Genomic DNA, 16,995 nt, shown 5'->3' on the forward strand with positions numbered 1-16,995 from the left:
GATATCGCTAAGCCATTAACGCGACTTACAGAGGAAGCAAGAGATTACTGCTGGGATGGAGACTGCCAAACGGCCTTTGAAACTTTGAAGAGGCATTTAATTACAGCGCCAATATTAGGGTATCCACTACCAGAAGGAGAGTTCATCTTAGATACGGATGCAAGTAATGTGGGAATTGGAGGAGTGCTGTCTCAGATCCAAGGAGGACAGGAACGAGTCCTTGGATATTTTAGTAAAGTGCTTTCAAAACCTGAACGAAATTATTGCGTCACGAGAAGAGAACTTCTAGCAGTAGTAAAATCAGTGGAACACTTCTATCAATACCTCTACGGAAGGAAGTTTCTAATCCGAACCGACCATGCCGCCCTTAAATGGTTAATGCAGTTTAAGAATCCAGAGGGTCAGATAGCCAGATGGATTGAACGACTTCAAGAATATGATTTCAAGATCGAGCATCGGGCCGGAGTTAGCCACAGAAACGCTGATTCTCTATCTAGAAGACCGTGTCCAGCAGAATGTTCCCATTGCAACAAAACAGAGTCGAAGGAAGCAGCAGTACTAAGAACAACAGTGGTCAACGACGAGTGGACGCCTACCAAGATCAAGGAAGAACAAGAAAAAGATCCAGTTTTACAGAAGATTCGAAAATGGAAAGAAGAAAATCGTCGACCATCTTGGCAAGAAATATCAAGCCTAAGCTCAGTAGTTAAGACGTATTGGGCCCAGTGGGACTCATTTATCTTGGAAGACAGCTTGCTTAAACGAGTAATAGAAAATGATGATGGTTCAGTGAGGAGAACACAGATGGTGATTCCAAAGAGCAGAGTAGCCGAAGTACTCCGTCAGTTACACGACAGTCCATCAGGAGGGCATTTTGGTGTAAAGAAGACCCTTCAGAGAATTCGGGAACGATTTTATTGGATGAATAGTTCTGACGATGTGAAGGACTGGTGTAAGAAATGTACTACCTGTGCTACAAGTAACGGACCCTACCGGAAAAGAAAGGCTCCTATGAGACAGTACAATGTTGGAAGTCCGTTTGAAAGAATAGCTTTGGATATTGCCGGGCCATTTCCAGAAAGTGACAATGGATGCAAATACATGTTGGTGGTAATGGATTACTTCACGAAATGGGTTGAGATCTACGCAATTCCAGACCAGAAGGCCGCCACTATTGCAGATGTGCTAATCAGAGACTGTATCAGCCGATTCGGAGTACCTCTGGAGATCCATAGTGACCAAGGAAGAAACTTTGAGAGCGATCTATTTCAAGGAATCTGTGATAAACTAGGCATGAAGAAGACAGGAACCACGGCCTATCGGTGGAGCGTATGAATAGGACAGTCGGCAAGTATTTGACAAAGATGGTGTCCAATCATCAACGAGACTGGGACCAGTACCTTCCATTCTTCGCAATGGCCTATAGATCTGCTGTTAATGAATCAACTGGCCAAACACCAGCAAAAGTTCTATTTGGACGTGAGATGCGTCTACCCTGTGATCTAGAGTTTGGATGTCGACCTGGAGAAGATGCTGCTGGTGAGGATTACGTGAATGAATTGCGAAGAAGAATGGACGATATACATGAGTTGGTCCGTTCTAATCTTCAGATCGCTAGCGACCGAATGAAGAAACGATATGATACCCAAGCCGAGAGGGGATGTTTCAAGGAGAACGACAAAGTCTGGCTTTATAATCCAAAGAAGCGAACAGGTTGCTCTCCCAAGTTGCAGCAGTTCTGGGAAGGTCCGTACCTCATTGTCAAGAAAATCAATGACGTTATCTACCGAATAAGCAAGATTCCTAGGGGAAAGCCGATGATAGTCCACCATAACCGGTTGGCGCCGTACGAGGGAGACCACGACGTAGATGAAGAAGTGGAAGTCAACCAAGTTCGAGAAATACCTGACCTTACCTTTGAAGAGTTCATGGGTGCCTACGGAGGTACCGGTAAAGCAAGACATGGTGTTACCAATGAAGAAAAGCGAGATCTACTCGCACTTCCCGATGACTATTCACTGGCCCATACCATCCCGGCCAGTATCAAAGACGCACGAGGGTTGGCATTCGCCTTCCGAAGGAAGTTTGGTCGAGTTGCAGAACTTCAATGCCAACTGCCAGCTCCTGGCAAAGCATTGAAACTCCAAGATGCATCACGTTACCTATTCTATCTGGTAACAAAAGACACTGTCCATGACCAACCTACCTACCAAGATGTATGGGATGCATTAATTCAATTGAGAGAGCACGTGTTGGAGTCCGACGTGCAAAAGTTAGCCATGCCCAAGTTAGAATGCCGCCAATTAGACTGGAGAGTTATCCGAAATATGGTAGAAGAAATTTTTAAAGACTCCGAGGTCCGGGTGTTAGTCTGTTGCAATCCGCATAGTTACTGGTGCGGAGCGAAGACCGTCCCCTGTCACTTTTATACAACTGGGAGTTGTAAAAGAGGGTCCAGTTGCAGATACCAGCATCCAGTTCCAGTCCCGACAAGGTTCCAGGAGGAACCATCTTTTGAGGAGGGGGGCAATGTCACGGTCCCAGGCCGGCTCTGTCCACAACAGAAGCTGTCGCGACGAACTGTCTGCGGGTGAGAGAAGCGTGTCTACCTAATTTGATTTATGATGTTCCATCCTTTTCTGGTATATTCCATTTCAACATAACAATTGCTTTCCAACTAATGTTTACCTTTTTTTGATGTTTCTGGAACTCAGTAGAAATTGTATGTAACTATATAAACAGACATTTTTAGAATTAGGAGTCAGTTAATATATTCGACGCGATATATTGTTTTATTGTTTGATAGGGTTGCTGAAATGTATGTATTTTTAAAGTAGATAAGTCGTATTTGTAAATAAATTAAATGTTAGAAAGTGTAAAATAAATTAGATATTGTTGATAAATAAGTGTTAATTGTAAGTGTTATAAATAAACAATTTCAAGTAAGTCTTTTATTTATTTAATAATAATTAAAAGTCAATTCGCGTAATATTTCCTAAAAACGTAACAATATTTTCAAGGATAGGGGTGGTTTGCGCAGGGATGTTGCAAGAACCATATATATTTTTGAAAAGCACTATTGATGAAGCATATGCCCACATGGATCAAAAAGCAAAAAACAAAAAAAAATTTCAACCCCCCATTTTATGTATTGTTTTTGGCTACAGGGGTTGTACTAGGAAATCGCTTTTAGTGTCCATGCATGGGTAATAATAACTTGCACAAAATGATATATGAAGCATATTAATGAAGGGCATTGTGTGTGAAGGATTCCAAGAAAATCACTTTATTTATTAATTCTTCTTTTTTTTTGGGTGGTTCCGGGGAAAAAATGGGGGTGCATTATACAAATTTGTAAATAACACCAGTACATGGGTAATCGCTGAAAGTCTTTTTACTCTAGCATAAACGGTTCAGATGGTATAAAAAGGGGTTTTTTAAAATGTAACACCCTGTAATTAAAAAAAGGGCAATTACCCTAAAGTGAAACCTATACCAAAAAATCAATCATCTATTTGTGAATAATTTCCGCAGCATTTCTTTTTAATTTTCGTTACAGTTAGGGAAAAATATATTTTTTTTTAAAACATATTTTTTAAAAACTTGTCAACTTTGGGGCGCCACCCTTGCTAAACGGTGGATGACAGAGAGATGCTGTCGGAAATAAATCGTAGAAAATATAGTCCTCTTCATATTTCTATAAAAGAAATTTTTTGTAAAAGGTACAGGAAGGGCTACGTTCTGCAAAAACCATAAATTACCCCCTTTAAAGGGGTGAAAAGAGGGGTTCCGGGGCGAAATTTTTTCAGAAAAAGTTAGTCTTATAATAAGCACCCCTTGATATGCCAGAAAAAAAATAAAACCGGACTTGTGTCCATTTTGCAAGGTTCAACCTCTGTTTCCTACACTACAAAACTTTCCTAGTCAAAACACAATTTTATTGAATCAATAACTAAAAAGTTAAAAATATTTCCTAAAAAATATGTTTAATTTAATTTATTCAACGGCGGTTTTAACATTTTGAAAAATTTATACATACAGGGTGAAAGAAGCATCAAGCATCCTAATACCTCTCTTCAAAAAAGGAGACAAACCAGACCCGGAGAATTACAGAGGGATTAACTTATTAAACACAACATTAAAATTAACAACAAAAGTGATAACAAACAAATTGAATGAAATTATAACATTAGCAGAAGAACAACAAGGTTTTAGGTCGGGAGGGTCATGCACTGACGCTATATTTATAATGAGGCAAGTTCAAGAGAAATCGTTGGAATACAACAAACCGGCATATTTATGTTTCGTGGACCTTAAGAAAGCATTTGACAGGGTCACATTAAAGGACGTTATCCACTTGTTATACTCGAGAGTGGTACCTCTGGGACCGTAAACGATAGAAAACATCTACCAGAACAACACAATCAAAGTAAAAGTGGAAGATGAACTAACTGACCCAATTGAAGCCGGCAATGGGTTAAGACAGGGGGATTCCTTGAGTCCTTTATTGTTCAACCTGATCATGGACGAAATAATAAAAAAAGTAAGAACTAAAAAAGGATACCAAATGGGAGAAAAACAACTTAAAATAATCTGCTATGCGGACGATGCAATAAAATCTCTCAAAGTGAAGATGATTTACAACGTATGCTGCACCAATTCAACATAATCGCCAGAAAATTTAACATGTTAATTTCCTCAAAAAAGACAAAATGCATGGTTATAACAGCAGATCCAATAAGATGTAAATTGGAGCTGGAAGGTCAGATAATAGAACAAGTGATGAAGTTTAAATATCTAGGAATCACACTATCTAGCTACGGAAGGCTCGAAACAGAAGTGGAAGATCAAGTGAATAGAGCAAACAGAGTCGCAGGTTGCCTGAATGACACAATATGGAGAAATAAAAATATCGGAAAAGAAATGAAAGGCCGAATTTACAAAACAGCCATCAGACCAATAATGACATACGCGGGAGAAACACGACCCGACACAGAGGGGACAAAAAGATTACTCGAAACAGCGGAGATGAAAACCCTTCGAAAAATCGATGGTAAGACTCTATGGGACAGAGCTAGAAGTACAGATATACGACGGAGATGCAAGGTATATAACATTAATAACTGGGTAAGAAACAGAAGAATCGAATGGAATGACCACATAAGCCGAATGACAACAAATAGGGTAGTCAGGAGAGCGAGAGACGGTTCCCCAATAGGAAGACGATCAGTGGGAAGACCACGAAAACGATGGAACGACAACTTACTAGAGGCACATTGAAAAAACAGACAGAGTCATGTCTATACAAAAAGAAGAAGAAGAAGAAGAAGGGTGAAAGAATTGAAAAAAAAACAACATATTTTTACATAAAAACCAGGAAAAACACAACTTCTGGTAAACCGATTCTTCCGGTTCAAGACCTCGATCTTATACATCAAGTTTAATACTTTAATACAGTGCGGTGGAATAAGTGTTGCCCCCCCCCCTGTTAACTTGTTTATTTTAAGAATGTAAGCAAAACGCTCGGACAGGTCGATTTTTAAACTAACCATAGTATATTATAGCATCAACGTTTCGAACTTTACGCGATCCCTCTTCAGGTGACAGGCATAACTTTGATTTTTTTTAAATGGTAAAGTACATCATGTGACACCTCATTTAACAGCTTTTAAAATACTGATTTCAAAAATGTATAATACTTTTATCCTTTTTGAGATCGCAGGCCCAATATTTCGGTCGAACTCTTTTTAAACGCATTTATTTTTTTCGAATTCTGAGAAAACTAATAAGTATTTTTGAAAAATTTAAACGCAGAGTGAAAGACTAGATTTTTACCGAGGGCTGGCAGTCCCTTAGAATAAACAAAAAGTTTCTTTTGAATGATATATTTGAAATTAAAAATCACACTAAATTTTCTCTTTTTTCCACCACTGTGACTTATTAAAATAAACATTATAGGAGTTCCTAGGGACTTTGGACCATCGAAATACTGTAATATTTCATTCTGCGTTTAAATTTTTCAAAAATATTTATTGGTTTGTTCAGGATTCGAAAAAAATTATTGCATTTAGAAAAAATTCGACCGAAATTATTCGCCTACGCTCTCAAACAGGATTAAAGTATTATACATTTTTGAACTCAGTATTTTAAGAGCTTTTAAATGAGGTGTCACATGCACATGATGTACTTTCCCATTTAAAAAAATCAAAGTTATGGCTGTCATCTGAAGAGGGATAGCGTAAAGTTCGAAACGTTGATGCTATAATATACTATGGTTAGTTTAAAAATCAACCTGTCTGAGCGTTTTGAAAATATATTCTTAAAATAAATAAGTTAACAGGGGGGGGGGCAACACTTATTCCACCGCACTGTATATTATATTAATACAACGCATCCGTTTCCAACGCAACTAGACCAACCTGTCATACTATGCACACATCGCCCTAAGAATTAATCAGAAAAAGAAATAGTGGTCGCCCTAGAATCTAGAAGGGCGAATGAATATATGACAGCAGTGCAATAGAATAAAAGTATCCAATCAAACTTATAATGTATTTCTTGTATTTCTTAGTTCTGTTTTTCTTAGGCCATTTTTATAGCCTCTTTGAATAAGAGTAATATTATTTGTGATGTATTCTATTTGCAGTAGGTTTGTTTGTTTTCTACACTAAAATATTTTTCGTAACGGATTTTGCACATTTCTTCTTCTTTTACTTCTTGGAGATCTTCCGATCTGTTTAATTCTGAAGCTGCCTCTGGTTAATTTCCTGGGAGGTAGATTGTTAACTATCTCCATCTTTTAGGTGGTCTTCCGGGGGGTCTTATACCGGGCGGGTTGTTTTCCAGGGCAATTTTTGGGCAATTTTGCATATTTATATAATAATAATATGTACATATAAAAATATTTTAATCTCAAAACCACCATCTTAAAATTATGGAAAAAGCCAGACCGGATACAAATTCATGACTAAACCAGAGAACAATAACCACATTGTGGTTATTGTTCTCTGACTAAACATTACAAGATAAGATATTCAGATAATTTCCGAATTCTATTTAACAGTGTGCCATTAACCAGAAAAATTAACAACGGACCATTTCAAATTCTTCGGACGTCTACCGTTGGAGATAGTCCATTCACTCACGGTAAAATATTGCAAAACCTCCAAATTTTAAACAACCGCTTGGATTGACATGAAATTTGGCATAAACATAGCTAACATATATGTCAAAGAAAAAAATGTGATATTGTGCCGATGTGCACTTTTGCCCTGGGGGTGCGTTTCACCCCTTCTTGGGGAGTGAAAAACATGTTCAAAATAAGTTCGGAATTGGTTAAACTGAGTAATTCTAAACAACTTTTGTTGGATTGGATAGAGTTTTTCACGAAGTCAATACTCTACACGAGTTATTTGCGAGTGAATCTTTCAACAAAAAAAGCACGTTTTTGGACGGTTTTTCTAAGAACTCAAAAATTAAGTACCGAAAAAATAATCTAAGCAAAATTATTGCTAATAAAAAGTGAAAAAAATTGTGTATACGAAATTTGTAGACCCAATAAAAGTAGAGTTGTAGCCAATGAAAAGTAGGTTCTTATTAGTCAAATTCCAAATCGAATATTTTAACGTAAAATAACCAAAGAATGGAGCATTTTTCGGGGAAAACTCATTACAACTTTTTTAAAGTGCTTAAAAAATGCTTTAAGATCCGAAACCCTGAAGGAGACTAAGGATTATGAGAAAGAAGAAGAAAAAATGCTTTATTTCTGTTTTTTTTTTATAAAAGTATATAACATCAAACGTAAGTTATAATACATATAAGTAAGTAAGTTATACGCTCAAAATAATGGTGGTCTCTTTAATTTTTTGGTAAAAAAAAAATGTGAAAATCACACCCTGATTAGCATCGCAAACATGAAATTAATCGTTACCGCTTCACAAGTTACTTTACATATATGAATTATTTATATGATCTGTATGTCTCATCGGTTCAAAGTGTTTATTCTTGAAAAGGCTGTAGTTAAGGGCTTGACCGAGTCACTAATCACGAGTGTACGAAAATTTTGAACAGCCATATCTTAACCAATTTTTGTCTTACTGGAAAACAAACAATCCAAAATATTCAGAAAAGCAAAACCTACATTTTTACTGTTTGAGATTTTTGGCATCAGTAATATTTTTTAAGTATCAGTGAAAAAAGGATTTTTTTTAAATTAAAACAAAATTATACTAACAAATTTTTTCCAAAAATGACCACTTTGAACTGATGAAGCTTACAGATCATAAAATACGTAAGTAAAGTAACTTGTAAAGCGGTAAGGATTAATTTTATTTGGGATGCTAATTAGGGGGTGATTTCTACGATTATTTTTTACCGAAAAAAGGGACCAACTTTATTTTAAGCGTAGGTATCTTACTTTGAATGCTAGAAACTTTTTAAAAATCAAAAATAAACCTTTTTTTAAACACTTTAAAAACGTTGTAATGAATGTTCCCCAAAAAGAATATGAATTGGAATTTGACGAATAAGAACCTACTTTTGAGTTATTTTCGAAAAACCATCCAAAAGCATGTTTTTTTTTGTTAAAAATAAACATATTCACTCGCAAACAATTCGAAAAGTATTGACAGAGAAAAAACTGTCTAGGACAAAAGTTGCTCATTTTTATTTAGAATTAGTCAGTTGTTTATCCCATTCCGGACTTACTTTGAACCTATGTTTTTCACCCCGAAAATGGATGAAACCTGCCCCCCCCCCCCGATTGTGGGTGAAACCACCAGGGCAAAAGCACATCGGCAATATCACTTTTTTTTCTTTGAAATGAGTATGTTTGACTACGTGTAGTGTATGCCAAATTTCAGCAAAAACCGTTAGTAAATGGACTTAGACGGCTAGAACTTCTTTGAACGAACGAAAACGTGCCAGTGGTCACGTATACACAGTATTGTACTTTGGAGAAAACTTTCCATTCCTTGTTTGGTATTTCACACAAATAATTGGGTCAATTGTAACAAAATTACCGATTTGTGCATTTGATAGGAGAATATCGATCAGATTACACAACTGAAGATGCTTTGGAGTATTAACTATACTGTTTCGGGATAAAACGTTGAACGTGACTTAATTTTAAGTCATTGGGTGCGTTCGGACGACCATATCGGCTGGCTGTCAGCATAAATCGGCTGAGTGGTTGCATCCAGCCGTGATAGGGAAAGCTTAGTAAATCTCTCAGCTGCTGACTTCCAGCGGTGACGTCTGACAGCTACTGCTGGCTCAGCTGTCCAGCCGCTGTGGTCGTCCGAACGCACCCATTATCTATATAGCGTCTGTCCGGAATATAAGAATGACGTAACTGCAAAAAGCCAACTTCTCAGGAGAGCAAAAAACGATTTAAAAAAATTTAAAATAGGGATTAAATGAGGAGTAATCGTCTAAGAGCACCGGTATGGCGTTTATTCTTTTAATAATTTCTTTTATTTTTATCCCTATCGGTTACAATTTCATTATCTTAATTTAATCCCCCCATTTTCCACCCTTTTTACAGTTGCATCATTGTTCATCTAAAAATTTTTAAATATTTAAACTAGTGAGTAATAAAAATAGTGAGAAATAAAGCCGGAGCATCGGTATGGCGTTTATTCTTACAATGATGGCTTTTAGATTCATCCCTATTGGTTGGAATTTCATTATCTTAATTTTATCCCCCCATTTTCAACCCTATCTACAGTTGCGTCGTTCTTGATCTTAAAATTTTTCTGTACAAAAAACTATTTTGAAATATTACAGGAGTGAAAATATTACATCGATTGTGTAATGAAATATGGCACACAGGCGTCTGGCCTGAGGATTGGAGAAAGACCATAATCATACCTCTTCATAAGAAAGGTTCAACAAATAATTGTAACAACTACAGGCTATTAGCGTCTATTAGCTCTAATATCACACGCCAGTAAGGTGATCCTCTACATACTGCAACGGCGTCTAGAAAACTTCATAAGTTAGCAAATAGCACCTGAGCAGGCTGGATTTGTAAAGGGCAGAGGTACTAGAGAACAAATCCTTAATGTAAGAAACATAATAGAAAAAGCCAGAGAATACCAGATCCCGATATTTATATGTTTCGTCGATTATACAAAGGCCTTTGATAATGTTAGATGGGACAAACTATGGAACATATTGACGACAATGGGTGTACCTAAACACTTGACTCACCTTATTAGCAAACTGTACCAAGATAACCTGGCATATATTCGAATGGACGGATACCTGTCTGACAAATGCACTTTGGAGAAGGGAGTACGCCAAGGATGCGTTTTATCTCCCTTATTATTTAACATCTATTCGGAGTTCATATTGCGCAGAGTCTTGGATGGTTGGGAGGGAGGAGTAAACCTAGGTGGTGTTAAGATATCTAACTTGCGTTTCGCAGACGACACTACACTTCTAGCCTCTACTCCAGAGGAAATTATTGAATTATTAAAAAAACTCGAGGTAGAAAGTGCTAAATTTGGACTCATGGTTAACTACAACAAAACCAAAATCATGGTTATTGATCGCCAACAACAGTTTCCTGAAACGCAAACTATTGCGGGATGCGAGGTAGTCTCATCTATGATATATCTTGGAGCTCTAGTTAACAACACAGGCAGTTGTGAACCCGAAATTAGAAGACGCATTCAACTAGCAAGAGCAGCAATGAGTGAACTAAACGGGGTCTGGCGTGATCGTCACATTACTATGACAAACAAAAAGAGACTAGTTTCAACTCTGGTCTTTTCCATATTTTACTATGCATGCGAGACATGGACAGTCAAAGAATCAGATAGACGACGTATAGACGCATTTGAAATGTGGACATGGAGACGCCTGCTTCGAATTCCATGGACGGCTCGCCGTACAAATATCTCGGTTCTGGATGAAATTAAACCGGATCAGCGTCTCTCCAGTACCGTTTACTCTAGAATTTTAAAGTTCTTTGGTCATATCCATCGAAGTGATCACAAAATGGAGCGGTTGGTGGTCCAAGGAAGGCCTCAGACTCGGCGCCAACGTGGAAGATCTCCACAGCGATGGGCGGACATTACTAAAAAGCTTCTCAACAAACAGTATACTGAGGCAATACATGTAACTGATGACCGCGACCAGTGGAGAAATATTATCAATCAAACTGTCCAAGCTGCTGAAGCCCAATTATGAACCACAACACATCTACTAAGATGTTAATGACTATGATGATGATGATTTTGAAATATTTAGTATGCCGTTTATTCTTGCTTTAATTTTCATCGCTATTGGTCCTAATTTCATTATCTTAATTTAGTACCCAATTTTCAACCCTCTTTACAATTAGGTCTGGATGATGAGAACTAATCTCTTTCACTTCAGTTGAATGACAAATGTACATAACAGTTGTATCACTTTATTGAACAACTGATTACAGTACAATAATTGACAATGCGTAACACAGAGCCTGTTTAGTCTTCGCAAACTCGAGGCAAAGTGTTGTATTTACATAAAAATACAGGTATGACAACCGGCTAGTTTGGCATTAGATTTTAGATCAACATGTTGTTATAAAAAGAGTCCAGGCCCGCCGCAGCGGAATTTAAACAAATATTAAATAAAATATTAGAAATTAATTTAAATCGTAAACATGCCCCCCACCTTGAAAGGGAGAGCTTTCAATCAATTAAAAATAAAATTAAACTTAATATATTACAGTCAATAAATAATCACTGTCACCTGGCGACTTCTATTCACTTGGAAGTGGACAAATGTTCAGAACTGCTACACGAACGAGTCCTTTAGCTATTCTAAGTGTGACAACCCTAGAAACGTTGTCAGCCCCTGGATGCAACTGTTCCACACGTCCAAGAGACCACTGGAGAGGAGGTGCGTCCTTACTTTTGATTAGGACAAGAGCACCAACCTTGATTTGGAATTGATTCACCTTCCACTTTTGTCTCTGCTGCATCTCCGAAACGTACTCCAAAGACCATCTTCGCCAAAAATGTTGACGGAGTTGCTGAAGATGTTCAAATCGAATAGGGTTGACATTAGAAATGTCTACGTCTGGTATGGAATTCATGGACCTCCCAATCAGAAAGTGAGCCGGGGTTATAGGTAAAAGGTCTGAAGGATCGGAGGACATAGGACTTAAAGGGCGTGAATTTAGTATACCTTCCACCTGAGTGAGCGCAGATGAAAAGTCTTCATAAGTTAAATGAGATCCCATAACGATCCTTTTTAAATGCGATTTCATAGATTTTACTCCCGCCTCCCATATTCCGCCGAAATGATGGGAGTGTGAAGGAATAAATTGCCAATTGATTTCATCATTGCAGCATGATTCCGCAATTTGTTTCTCATTAGATTTGATAAACTTACCCAGATGCTCAAGCTCCTTACGGCAACCTACGAAGTTCGTGTCATTATCGGACATCATTTGAACAGGCTTGCCTATTCTAGCTATAAATCGTCTAAAGGCAGCGAGGAAGCAAGACGTAGTTAAGTTTGTGACCAGTTCCAAGTGTATCGCTTTAGTAGCTAGACAAATAAAAAGACTAACATAAGCCTTTTAAGTACCTGAGTCTCTACCTTGTCTTGTTTTAAGAGTGAACGGACCTGCATAGTCCACTCCCGTGATTGCAAACGAAAACGATGGATTTACTCTAGATGCAGGAAGATCTCCCATCATGGGTGTACACTGAGGAGGATTGGCACGAAAACAGCGTACACAGTGACTAAGAACCTGTTTAGCAATAGATCTACCTGAAATAGGCCAAAAACGTTCACGAACGGAAAGGATTGCACGAAACTTGTGACCAAAGAATAAGTAACTTTCTTAGTTTCCGGAAGATCTTGCTCAGGCTGAATGCTTAAGACCGGTCAACTACCAGGAGATTTCATGAGAAAGGGAGGACCGTGCCACCAAATTTTTGATGACATAAGTCGACTGAGTTCCACACCTCGCGACAATAAATCCGCAGGATTATCCTTGGTACCGACATGTCTCCAAGCACTAGACGAAGTGCTGGATTGAATTTCAGACACTTTATTAGCCACGAATGTTTTGATAATATGTGGCGAGGTTCTGATCCCCCTAAGACGATAGTGGAATCTGTCCAAAGAACAATATCATGAAATTAAAGATTGAGCGATTATGTGACATTCTTCACGAGGCGTTGACAATATCAATGCTCCACAAAGTTTCAATCGAGGAAGGCTGATTTTTTTTAGAGGAGATACTCTATCCATACTCTCTCTCCGTGCTTGGTGTAGCAGCTCCACATAGTGAATACGTTGGTGCTCGCTGCTCACCCTCTTCGATTCAACCGGTTTGCGGTTTATATGTTGGGGAGCGCATGCCGTATCTATTTAAGCAGCTATACCGAGCACGGAGCACCCTCATTAGGGATCATCGGAGGGGTATATATGGTTACCATAGAGGTAACCGTACCTCTATGGTATGTATACCTCTATGGTAGGGTAACCAAATCATAAACTTGGAAAAACGTGACACATCAGATAAAGGGGGGTCCGAGGGGTCTCCATAGAGACGTAATCATTGAAACAGGCTCTTTTTAGCTAATTTGAGACATAAACCTTTTTTAATTTAGCTATGAATATGTAATTTAATTTGAAATGTGGGACGTATAATAAATAAAAACAAGGATTTTGCATTTTAAAAAATGGGACAATCCCGTTTTTACGGGACGTTTGGTCACCCTACTTGGTTACCATATGTACCCCTCCGATGATCCCTAATGAGGGTGAAACGTACGTAAGGGGTTTATGGTCCTCTCTGAATGAATTGAAATATAACAGGTCTCTCACTTTCATTTTATATTAGTTTACTCCTATCTGATTATAGGGACCAAGAATTCGTTGGAATTTTTATTTTGATGAACAAATAGGTAGTGAAGTGCAAATTTTAGACTTCCCCGGGTCTTCTTTCATTCATCGTTAGTTTGGTTTGCAAGTATTAGACACCACGAATATAGGCGTAATCATAATCTAGTCCCAAGAGAAGTGTTTATTTCTCCGGAAATAAAACTTCCAAATTGTTTTAAAATGAAAAAATTTAAACTTATATTACCAACAGATGCTATGCCCTATACATAAAAAAGGTGATAGAATGCTATGCGAAAACTATAGAGGCATCGCACTACTAGAATAGTTTACAAAATCTTGGCACAAAGTATAAGAAAAAGGCTAAATCACTATTCGGAAAAAATATTGGGAGAATACCAGGCAGGTTTTAGAAACAACAGATCAACAACGGACCAAATATTTGCCTTAAATAAATACAGACTATCTATTACGAACATAAAACAGTACTATACGCTTTGTTTATCGACTTTAAGCAAGCCTACGACACAGTAAACGGGCAGCAGATGTACGAACTTATGAAAGAATTGTACCAATTGGAGATACCAGGTAAAATTGTCAGGATGGTAAAGATGAAGATGGAAAACACAACAAACAAAATAGCATGGAAAGGGTATACATCCACATCCAAATAGTTTGAAACCAAGGAAGTATTGCGACAAGGAGACCCACTATCAACAACTGCATTCAATCTGGCATTGGAAGGAATAATCAGGAAAAGCACAATAAACATGCCAGAAACGATATTTAAAAACGGCCACCAATGCATAGCATTTGCAGATGATTTGACACTATTTAGCAACAAGCAAGAAAGAACTACAAAAGTTAATGAAAAACATAATAAGAGAAGCCAAAAAATAAATGAAGAAAAGACAAAGTATATGATAATGGCACAGATCCAAAAAGAAAAAGGAAATTACATCATAGTACAAATTAATAGATGGAGAAAAAACATACTCACTCAAAAGAGTCTCAAAGAAATTAATTACATGGGAGCCAAACTAGATGAAAGTTGTCATGAGGACGGGGAGATAAAGGCAAGAATAGCTAAAGGAAATAAAAAGTATGAAGCATTACATTAATGAAATCCAAATACCTATCAAGAAAAACGAAAATCAGAATTTATAAGACTGTTATTAGACCTATAGTGATATACGCATGCAAAACATGGGTGCTGAAAAAGTCAGAAACATACCTTTTAGAAAGATGGGAGAGAAAATTGAAAAGAGCAATATATGGAGGTGTGGATATAGAAGGTCAGTGGAGCTTTCCTATACCATGAATTAACTACTAAAAGTATGTAAAATCAATATAAATGCACTTATTATACATTTGTTTCATATCTTCCGGTCGCGCAACGTAATACAAAATGAGTAAAATTAGTAGTTTTTGCAAATTTTCAAAGTTTGACTGATTAGTACAATTTAATCTACGACTTTTAGAGATGCTATAGTTTAATTCAATTACAATAATACATTTAAAATCCAAGCATCTAAGATACATTTTGATATCTAAGTGGAATTAGGTCGCGCAGCTTCGTCAAAAACAGCAGACTACCGAGAGGCGAGGCGAAAGTGACGAATGTCAGCGAAGCTCGCGCAGCCCCAAATAGAGATACATGTGGGAAGACCTTTACAATGGAGTAATTGTCTTCTCCATTACAACGCACTGCCATTACGCCACCTTTTCCAACACTTAGATGGAAATACAACAGGCACTATATAGGATATCCGGACCGATTGGAAAGTCCCTATCTGATTGTGAAAGACTACCAGTTGTTGTTGATTTTAATCGTTGGCATCGCTGAGCGGTGCAATAATGTGGTTCTAATATAGCCCTCTCTTGAACTGTGTCCACACACTTTACTTGAAGCTACGGTCACTAGCTTAACGCATCTTTCAACTGCCTGTGTATGGCATGGCAAAGTATCTATACTCATAACAGGCTTGAAGTCATTGCTCACATACTGTTTTATCTCTTCATTAGTCACTGTTCTTAGCAGTAGAGGGGAGTCAGTGTACTGGTGTTCCATTTGATAATTTCGTAATACTATTTAGCTTCAAAGTTTAAGTTGGGTGGTTTAAAGATTCTGATAGAGTCACTTTCAGATATTGCTTGCTTTTCCTTCATGATACGCCTAAAGCCCAGCTCTCGGATATGGTTTCTGTCATCAGTTATCATAGCCAAATGTAAATTTTCAGAATGGGTAAAGTAAGCATTCCGTTGTAAAACGGGATCAACAACTTAAAGAAGCTCTTCTGGTAAATACCTTGAATATTCAATGATTTTGTAATCATGTCTAGGCCCATCTGTGAATTTGTGGTTTATTTCTGTGGCAAACCACATAGGCATATTATAACATTTGAGAATGAATGTGGCAATCTCTCTCAGATTTTAAGAAGGGTTGGACACACTGATGTAGAAACGCAAAACTCATTTTGTTTGCAGTAGTAAGCCATCTTGAATGTGACGTTGGGATAGGATCACGTACCCACTACAAAGTCTTCTGAACAATGTCCTGACTTGATGACTTAAAAGTTGACAAGCTAAAGAATACGCTTGTCAACTTTTGGAATCTCACAATCAATAGGATTAAAATCAATAAGTGGTAGTCTTTCACAATCAGGTAGGGCCTTTCCAATTGGTCCGGAATATCCTATTGGGCCTGTTGTATTTTCATCTAAGTGTTGAAAAAGGTGGTGGAATGGCAGTTAGTTGTAATGGAGAGGACAAATACTCCATTGTAGAGGTATTCCCACATGTATCTTTAGTTGTGGCAGCGCGCGCTTCGCTGGCATTCGTCACTTTCGCCTTGTCTCTCGGTAGTCTGCTGTCTTTGACGAAGCTACGCGATCGAATTCCACTTGAATATCAAAATTTATCTTATATGCTTGGATTTTAAATATATTATTGTAATTAAATTAAACTATACCATCTCTAAAAGTCGTATGATTAAATTGTACCAAACAGTCAAACTTTGAAATTTTGCAAAAACTACTAATTTTACTCATTTTGTATTATGTTGCGCGACCGGAAGATATGAAACAAATGTATAATAAGTGCATTTATATTGATTTTACATCCTTTTAGTAGTTAATTCATGGT

Source organism: Diabrotica virgifera, chromosome 3 (genome assembly GCF_917563875.1).
Source record: "Diabrotica virgifera virgifera chromosome 3, PGI_DIABVI_V3a".
In the NCBI taxonomy this organism is placed as follows: domain Eukaryota; kingdom Metazoa; phylum Arthropoda; class Insecta; order Coleoptera; family Chrysomelidae; genus Diabrotica; species Diabrotica virgifera.